This window comes from Sturnira hondurensis, unplaced genomic scaffold, assembly GCF_014824575.4.
Source record: "Sturnira hondurensis isolate 20B ecotype Veracruz unplaced genomic scaffold, ASM1482457v3 Scaffold0008196, whole genome shotgun sequence".
Lineage (NCBI taxonomy): Eukaryota > Metazoa > Chordata > Mammalia > Chiroptera > Phyllostomidae > Sturnira > Sturnira hondurensis.
In genome coordinates this window covers 27,361,008-27,370,526 of record NW_028080827.1, presented here as the reverse complement: position 1 = coordinate 27,370,526, position 9,519 = coordinate 27,361,008, and positions in this window count along the sequence as shown.

The window sequence follows — 9,519 nt, the reverse complement described above, 5'->3', positions numbered from 1 at the left end:
ATACACAGATTTCTAATACTTTAGTGGGCACACAGAAACTTCAAAGTGACCCCAGAAATGTGGGACCACAGGCACACTGAGGTTCTAGGTTTGGGGAGGGAACAGAGTGGGAACTAGGAATCTGCTCAAAGGTGAAGCAAAAAGGTTGAGGGTGAACTGCCCACTGATACCCAGCTCTGCGTTTCCTCTCCAGTTATATAACTAAAAAAATCTTGAAAGTGTAAATAGTGGGATATAGCGCAGAACTAATCATGTTGTATGACAGCACTGGGATGCAGTAACAGGGCTAGTTAAGAATTATTAACTTTATTAATAGACAGCGTGCTCGGATCTCCTCAGTGAACATTGATGAATACATAAAGTGAACTTTGGGATGCACAAGGCACTGCTCTGGATGTCTTCTGCAGTTGTAGCTGGCATGGAACAAAGCTGGTTTTGTGCGTAGAGATGAAATTAGAATGGGCAGGGATGTGTTAGGGGCAGGGCGGTCCCTCCTGATGTAGGCAACGAGGGGACACACTGTCTGTTGAGAAGCTGAGCACAGGAATGAAACTGACCAAAAGTGAGTCTGCTTTTCATTAGTGTCATGTGCCAGCAATTCTAAAAATGTTACTGATGAAATGATCATCTTCTGTACTACCTCTTATTAGTCTAAATTCTAAGCAATTACGGTGATTTTTGTTGAGTTGAAATATAATATATGAAAGTTTCAAATTAGCACATGTTGATAATCTATCCTTTTATAAACCTTGCATCCTGCGTATAAGTTAATTTGGGGAATTCCCAGTCACACTGTTAGCCCCTACACTTGGACTTGGCTGCACCCATTTCTCTCCAGAGTCATTATGATGGCAGATGGTTGAAGCTTGCTAGCTTTGAAGTGATTTCTACCTCCAAACTTTGGGTACTACATAATCCTACATTTAAAAAAGTGTATTTGAGAGTAACAGTTTAGCACAGTGATTTGAAAGATGAAGAGATAGAACTTGAGTTCCTTTGAGTTTGTCATTCTGTGCAGTTTTCATTGCAATAGGGAAACAGCATGCTGCCCTAGAGCTGTGATATTTGTATTTGAGAGGTGTCAATTTTATTGCAAACCTCAAATATTTTACTAAATTTGATATTTTACTGTTAATTATTTGTTTTAAACTAAAGAAGAACTCAAGAAAATAGAATGTTTGGCCAGTGGTACAATTTGTTGTCTAAATTGTACCTTTCATAGATGTTTTAGTTTTATTAAAATTTACCTCTCAGTTACTACAATGTTGTATGCATTACTGTGACAGACTAGTTTGTAGCTATAAATTTGTCCCCTTTTAAAAACATATCTATATAATTTAAACATATTGGCGTATTATTCTTTATTTGCTCTGTAATAAATAATTTTATTTTACACTTCATGGGCATGATTGTTATGATACACGAAGGGCCGTTTTCACTGCCAGCGCTCTGTTTCTGGTTCTCATTATTTCTTTCATAATTATTACTGGAAATAATTTTGTCACATGGAGGTGATGGATGTTCAAAATAACCCACTCGGGGTGTCCAATACTCCTGGTAGGCCACTAATGTCTACTACACTGAGGTCTTCTCTTAGGGTCTGTAGTAACTATTTGCAGCATTGAAAACATACTTGCACTTTGGTTGATTTTTCTAGTGATTCCAAAGCCAGCAATGGGCTATATAAGAAAAATTTGAGTTCCATTTTTAACTCCATCAGCAGGTAAGAATCCTATGATTGTAATTACTTTGTCTTTGCTGGTTAAATTAATACTCAGCTATTGGATATTTTACCTACCATGGGTTCAAAGCAGTCTTGTCACAGCAACAGCATGCCAGCAAAAGAAGCTTTATAGAAAATAGGTAAATACATGTCTTTTGTGAATTAAAAGGGGGTAATTATGTCAGTCTTACTGCATTTGTGGGTGAATGGCTAAGAATAATAGAAGTAAAAATGTCAGGAAACTTTAAACATTAAATACAAATAATCACAAGATTGTCATAAGCATGAGAATAATATATCAAATGTGATTTTTGTTGCATTTGATAGAGCACCCAAGTTAGAATATAAACACACAAGCACAAACACCCCTTCATTTTCCTTTCCTTTATTTTAAGGAGCCCCAAACCTGTATACCACAGGTACAATTGCTATAATTTTCTTGTCAGAGTAGACCTTTGTTACAAAGAATCCCCAAATTATTATTTTTATTTAAAAATTTCTCTCTATGATTTATACAAAGTAGCCCAAGTAAATCCTGATATTGAAAATATTTTGGCTTCTTAGGAACATGTAGGATTTTGCTGTATAAAGTTGTGCTTATTATCGAGTCATTTGAAAGTAAACACACCACACCTTGCAACTGAGCTTCAAGGTATTCTCTCTGCTTAACCACACACCTACTCTGAGATTCAGTCATTGTGTTATTTTTTTCTGGGAATTCCTTTTTTCTTTGTGAATGACCTTCCAACCAGGTGGTATTGTCTTTAAAATATTTGATTTCTTAAAATGAGATGGTTGATTAAGCTCAGTAAAGTGGTTTTTACTTTAAAAGAAGAGGCAATCCCAAGGTTCATTTTTCTTCTGTAGCTTCTGAGTTAGTTTCGAAGGCTTTTGCAAAGGGAAGTCCCCTAAATATTTCCTGGCTGTGATGGCTTCACAAGAATCATCCGTAGAGGAGACTAACTTGAAAGACTGTATCTATTTGAATACATGAATGGGTATAATTGTTAATGATGTCAGTGCCATTTTAAAAAATAGTGAAATAGATTCCAGTGGCAGTTGATGTAAAACAATGGTTGGGAGCAGAAGTAAGTTAGTTGTGTTTGAACAAGAATGAAATGCTTAAAGTTAGAAGTCACCAGGGAACTGTCTGACTTAATCAGTTTTAGGATCATATTAAATTTTCTCCAATCTTTGTCTTTTAAATTTTGCCTAGAACATTATCAGTGGTGGACTAGTAACACTATTTTGCATATATAATTATTATTCTTAGCCTATTCCAAAAGAAATGTGAGGAAACCATAAAAGATATAATAGTATAACATTAATAAAGATCAGTATAGTAGAATAGTATAGTACAGTAGAATACAACAGAATAAAAAATAAATTAAGCAAAGGGGAAATATAGAATAGTAAAGTGAATGCAATACAAAGATAATAACCAAAAATGCATATAAAATGCTCTGGAAAAATTAAATAAAGGTCAAATTTTCAGCTCTCAGCTTTTAGTTACGAAAGCAAAGAGGAAAATTACCTATTACAAGAGTTCATTTCCTGTGTGTGTGTGTGAGAGAGACAGAGAGAGAGGGAGGGAGGGAAAGCGACAGCAAGGGCAGCGGTAGGGCTGGTCAGCATAACTAGATACAAATCTAAACCCAACTTGGCCATCAACACAAACTCCTAATTTCTCTGTGTTGCAGTAAGTGTGGGAATTTAATATTTCTCTTTTCCCCATTTGGCTAGCACATTAAAAAAATGGAGTCTAAGTAATTGGGACCTACTGGCAGTTCCTAAGTCTTTAGGAAAAGACAGCTGACGTGTTATTTGAGGGGAGACTCAAAGGAAATGAAGGAGCATCACCTATGTCCCACTCACTTTAGATGTGCTGTGTCATTTCATTCATGCACATCCTACGAAGTAAGATTCCTGTTTCACAAATGACGATCCTGGGTCGAAGGTTTACTGAAACAGATGTAGCATGTGAACTGTGTCTGCCTAACCCTAAATCCAGAGTGTGTTTTCCACTGATGACCCTGCTTATTAATCCCTCCAAGGGCTTCACTGAAAAAGTCTTAAGTAGCCTAATGAAGTTATTTCTACTTCAGATTCTCTGAGAATCAATCTTTAACTTTCAAAAAGCCTAAGATAACTTCTGTGCACTCATCTGGGTCTAGACCTATCTGTTAGCCATTTAGACCTAAACTATTATTTACTCAATATTTTAATGTATGTTTATTTCTCAATTGAAGAAGGAAACTTAATGTCACTATTAAAAATGTACAACCGGTGTGTTTGCTAGAAATAAAATGAAGTATAAAGAGAAATAACTAACAATAGGTGTGAACTCATGCAGCCCTTAGAAAGCTCTCAGGCACCACCAACTGGGCAGGTGCAGAACTGGGAAGTCAGTGAGTTCTTCCCCTCTTGGGGTTTAGGGGCCAGGTCTTCAGCAGAAGTGTCCTGGGGCTCAGAGAGGCTTGGCATCGTGGTAGAGACTCAGCTCTAGGGAAGGTGGAGGAATATGCCCACTGCTATTGGAAAGTTGTAGCTGCAGCTTAGACTGCTTTATTCAGTAAAGCTAGTTTGGGCAAAAAGTGCTGATGGAATGAATCAAAACAAAATGTCTCTATTCTATGAGAAGAGAACAACTTATTTTCAGATCTTTTTAGCATTACTAATATTTAAATGCTCTCATTCTAAAATTTCTGATTTCTAGGAAGGTAAATTTGACAACTTAAATGTTTCTTTAAATCAATAAATCAAGCAACCTGATATTTAAAAGATATTGAGTTGGCAAAAAAGTTTGTTTAGTTTTTTTGTAAAATAAGACATATTTTTCTTTTTTAATTAAAAAAATTTTAAAGTATATTTTCTTGATTATGCTATTACAGTTGTCCCAACTTTTCTCCCTATGCCCCTTTCCACCTGGTACCCCCATTCCCCCCAACAATTCCCCCTCCCCCTTAGCTCATGTCCATGGGTCATGCATATAAGTTCTTTGGCTCCTCCATTTCCTATACTGTTCTCAATCTCCCCCTGTCTGTTTTGCATCTATCAATTCCTGCTTCTTCATCCTGCACTTTTCCCCCCTTCTCCCTTCACCTCCCAACTGATAACCCTCCAAATTATCTCCATATCTATGATTCTGTTCCTGTTCTGCTTGTTTGCTTAGTTTGTTATTTAGACACAATTATTGAGAGTTGTGAATTTATTGCCTTTTTAATTTTCATCATTTTGATCTTTTTCTTATAGAATTTCCTTTAGCATTTAGTATAATAATGGTTTAGTGATGCTGAACTTTAGTTTTGCCTTGTTTGGGAAGCACTTTCTCTGCCCTTCCACTCTAAGTGGTAGCTTTGCTGGATAGAGTAATCTAGGTTGTAGGTCCTTGCTTTTTATCACTTTGAATACTTCTTGCCAATTCCTAGCCTGTAAAGCTTCTTTTGAGAAATCAGTGGACAGTCTTATGGGAGCTCATTTGAGGGTAACTCTCTGCTTTTCTCTTGCCGCTTTTAAGATTCTTTGTCTTTAACTTGTGTCATTTTAATTACGATGAGTCTTGGTGTGGTCCTCTTTGGGTCCAACTTCTTTGGGATTCTCTGTACGTCCTGGGCTTGTATGTCTATTCCTTTCTCCAAATTAGAGAAGTTGTCTTTCATTATTTTTTTCAAATAAGTATTCAATTTCTTGATTTTCCTCTTGTCCTTCTGGCAACCCCATGACTAGCATGTTGGTATGTTTGAAGTTGTCCCAGAGGCTCTTTATACTATCCTCATTTTCTTGAATTCTTTTTTCTTCTTGCTGTTCTGATTGCTTTTTTCACTCCTTGTGGTCCAAATCATTGATTTGATTCTTGGCTTTATCCCCTCCACAGTAGATTTTTCTTTATTTCACTTAATGTAACCTTGATTTCTGCCTGGATCTTTTTTATACTGTTGGAGTACCCAATGAGTCCCGGAGCATCCTGATAACCAGTGTTTCGAACTCTCCATCTTATCTCCATTTCATTTAGAGTACTTATCTCCATTTCATTTAGTTCTTTTTCTGGTGTTTTGTTCTATTCTTCAATTTGGGCCGTATTTCTGTTTCCTCATTTTGGCAGCCTCCCCATGTTTGTTTCTGTGTATTAGGTAGAGATGCCTTGACTCCCTTGGTAGCATGGACTATCGTACAAAAGTGCACCTGTAAGTTGAGTGGGGCAGAGCTTTAGGTAATTGCCAGGGTGGGGCAACTTGTGTAGCCACTCTGTGAATCTGTCTTGGGGTGAGGACTCACAGAGGGGACAAGTGTGGGGTTTTTGGCAATTGCTCTGTTGCCAATCAAAATTTCTCCCCATATGCCACTGGTGCCCTTCCAGCTGTTGTCCTGGTGCTGTATACCTGGTGGGGTGGGTCTGCATGAGTCCTAGCTCAGTTGCAGGCCCTTTAAGAGGAGTCTCCTGAGAATCCCAGTTTCTTCCACCACCTCAATCCCCACTGGTTTTTACAACCAAAAGTTATGGGTACTAATCTTACTGGTGCTTGAACCCTGGTCTGGAAGGTCTGGACTAAGGCTGAAATCCTTTGCTCCTGAGTAATCCCTCCCAATTTTTATCCACCAGACATGGATGTGGGACCTTCTGCCCCGTATCTCTGCACTTCTCTGTGCCACTTGGCCTCTCCACCTCTCTGCACCTCTCCACGCTTCTGCCTCTCCTCCTCATCTGGACGAATGTGTCTTCTTTAAATCCTTGGTTGTCAGACTTCCATACAGCTCAATTTTCTGACAGTTCTGGGTGATACTTGTTTTGTAATCTAGTTGTAATTTTTGCTGTGGTTGTACAGGGAGGTGAGATGTTTTCTCATGCCTCCATCTTGACCCGAAGTCCAAAAGACATTTTTCATTTCCACCAATAACTTTATTGATTTGGATATTTTAAAAAAATTTAAACTTTTTTATTTATCTTTAGTGGGGAAGGGGAGAAATATCAATGTATGGTTGCCTCTTGTGCGCCCCCTGCCAGAAGAGAACTGGCCTGCAACCCAGGCATGTACTCTGACTGGGAATCAAACCATAATCCTTTGGTTCGCAGGCCTGAGCTCACTCAATCCACTGAACTACACCAGCCAGGGATGATTTGGATATTTTGAACATGTCAAAGAGATGAGATTTTGAGCTATCTACTGCATGGTATAATGTTGATTGTTCTTAATGTCTCCATTTGATTGCTATCCACTTCAACTGGTCTACCTGTGAGCATCACCCAGTGAGAAATTTCCAGCATGAAACCTCGAAAAACACTTCTGACACATTTGGTCAGTCACAGAGCCTCCTCGGTATGCTACACAAACAAATCTTTTCTTTTGCGTTTCAGTTGTATTTTTACCTTTCTTGAAATAATAAAGCATAATATGCCAAAAATGTTGCCTATTTCCTTCCATCTTCAATGCTAAAATGGCCACACAAAAATTTACCCATTTTGATGTCTTTTTAAATGCATGCCGATATGACAGCTGCCACAATACAATCTAACAAAATTGTTTCAAATGAAGTTTAAGACAACCAAGTGCTACTAGAGCCATGTTATGGGGGAAAAAATGAACCTTTTGGCCAATTCAATATGTGGTCAATTAAATCAGTATTTTTGTATTATATTTAGGAAAATTTTTCAAGAAAATCCAGTGGTACACAGCTGGGACTTAAAACATTTCTAGTATCTTCCAGATTGTAAATTCTGGGAAAGCAAGGGTTTGATCTTTAAATTTTTTCCTAGAGCCTAACACAGTACATTACATAAATGTCTGTGTCAGAATGTTCTGAATGTATTCGTTTCCTTGCCAGACATCAAACTCAGGTTTAATCTGGTTTATTTTGTGGTTCACTTGTAGCAATTAGTTATGAATGGCACAGGTCACATCTCGGACCATATAAAGCCTCCCAGAAGTTGAGTTCTATTAATAGTTTGTGGGTCACTACTGCATTTGTTCTATGTTCAGATGAATTTCAGTTTTGTTCAATCCTATTTTTGTCAGAATATGACTTTTTTTTTCAAATCTCATGTGAATTTCGAGTAAATGTCTTTCCACATATAATGATGAATTATTAAACTTTAGCAACTTTTATAGAACACTAATGCCCACTTCATTTTATGGCTGTTTTAAGTCCACAGACCCATTCAAACAACAGAGAAGGCATTTTTGCAATACAATGTACAGCTGAATATTCAAAATTAAGGTCAAAAGGATAATTCAGCAATTTTGATGATTTTAAGGAATAACTAATTCTAGCCAGTAACAGTTGCATGAAAAGACCATCTTTTAACTTTGATATTAGAAGAGAATGAATATTGATTGAATACCTTTGAGCTTAGAACTTACTACCATTATTCACTGCTCAAAATAACCCTATGAAGCCAGGAAGAAAGCGAAGACCACAGAGGGTGAGTGATTCATAGGGAACCACCCAGCTTGTAAATGGCAGAGCTGGGACTTGAAATCAGGCCTGTATGACTTCAAAGACTGCATATTTCCTCTATACTACTCTGCCTTTATGGTTAATGAAAATATTCAAAATAATCACAATTCATGGGTACTGACAACTTTATTTCACCCGTATGCAGGAATCACTGAAAAGCTGTTGCTTTACAGGGTGTGAAGAGTCCAACATATCAGGTCATATTATATTAAAGTCAAGATCAACTCTGGGAACAGCGGGGAGCTCACAAAGCTGTTGTCCGGTGAGTGCCGGAAGGGCATTTCTACGACGGGAGTGCAAACACTTCAAGGTTCACCGAAGCATAACTGCAAAGAATGTGACCGGGACGGGGAGCAACGGCAGGTGGAGCTGGAGCAGGTGGAGCCGGAGCGCCGCACAGTGCGTCGGGAGCAGCGCCGCAGTGCCCCGGGGTCTGAACAGTGCCAGAGCGGGCGGTCGCAAGGCAGAAATCACCCGTGCACCATGTGGATTCAACCACTGTTTGCAGGATGGACTTTTTCTACACATGTGCGAAACCACCACTCGAACATCATCGATTTATTTTGGGTGGAAAAACAACCTACTTTATTATCTATTTAACATTTTGCTACTTGACTGAATCAAGACCAAGCTTCTTTGTGTTTCTGGTGGCACTGAGAATACAAGGCCTTCAATGTTGCCTTCAAGAAAGTTAAAAATATTGGCGTGAAAAGTGGAGGAAAGATTTGTAAACACACACACACACATATACATATTTGCATTTTTTCTTGTTTTATACATACACATATGTGTGTAAAACTGTTCACTTATCTAACAGTTCACTTCTTATATAGTTTCCTCCTAATCCTATTTATACATATTTTCTTCACGGGTATCATTGGAAAATCTCATACTAGTATATGTGAACATGCACTCAAAACCAGCAGCAAAGGGGTAGACAGTAGTGGAGTGCACATCTAGTTTGTAGGAGTCCCTTCACGTTTCTGTGTATATTAGACTGGAAATTAAATATGGTAATTACATTCCTTAGAAATTTGTATATATTTAAATACTCAAATCTCAAACATTTGGAAGAAAAAAATATGATCTTGCATGCTTATTCTTACCATATAGAATGTCCAGTTGTCTGGGATTCTGCTCATCAGACAGATGTACAGAGATACGATGTTGCCCCTGGGATGCCCTTCTTTCCTTCCGCCATCACTGATTTGGATGGTATTTAATTAACAATGTCTACAGTAAGTCTCCAATAGTACAATGCTAACACGTCCTGGATTTTTTTTTTTAAGATTTCATTTAGTTACTTTCAGAGGAGGGAGGGAGAAAGAGAGGAAGAGAAACAT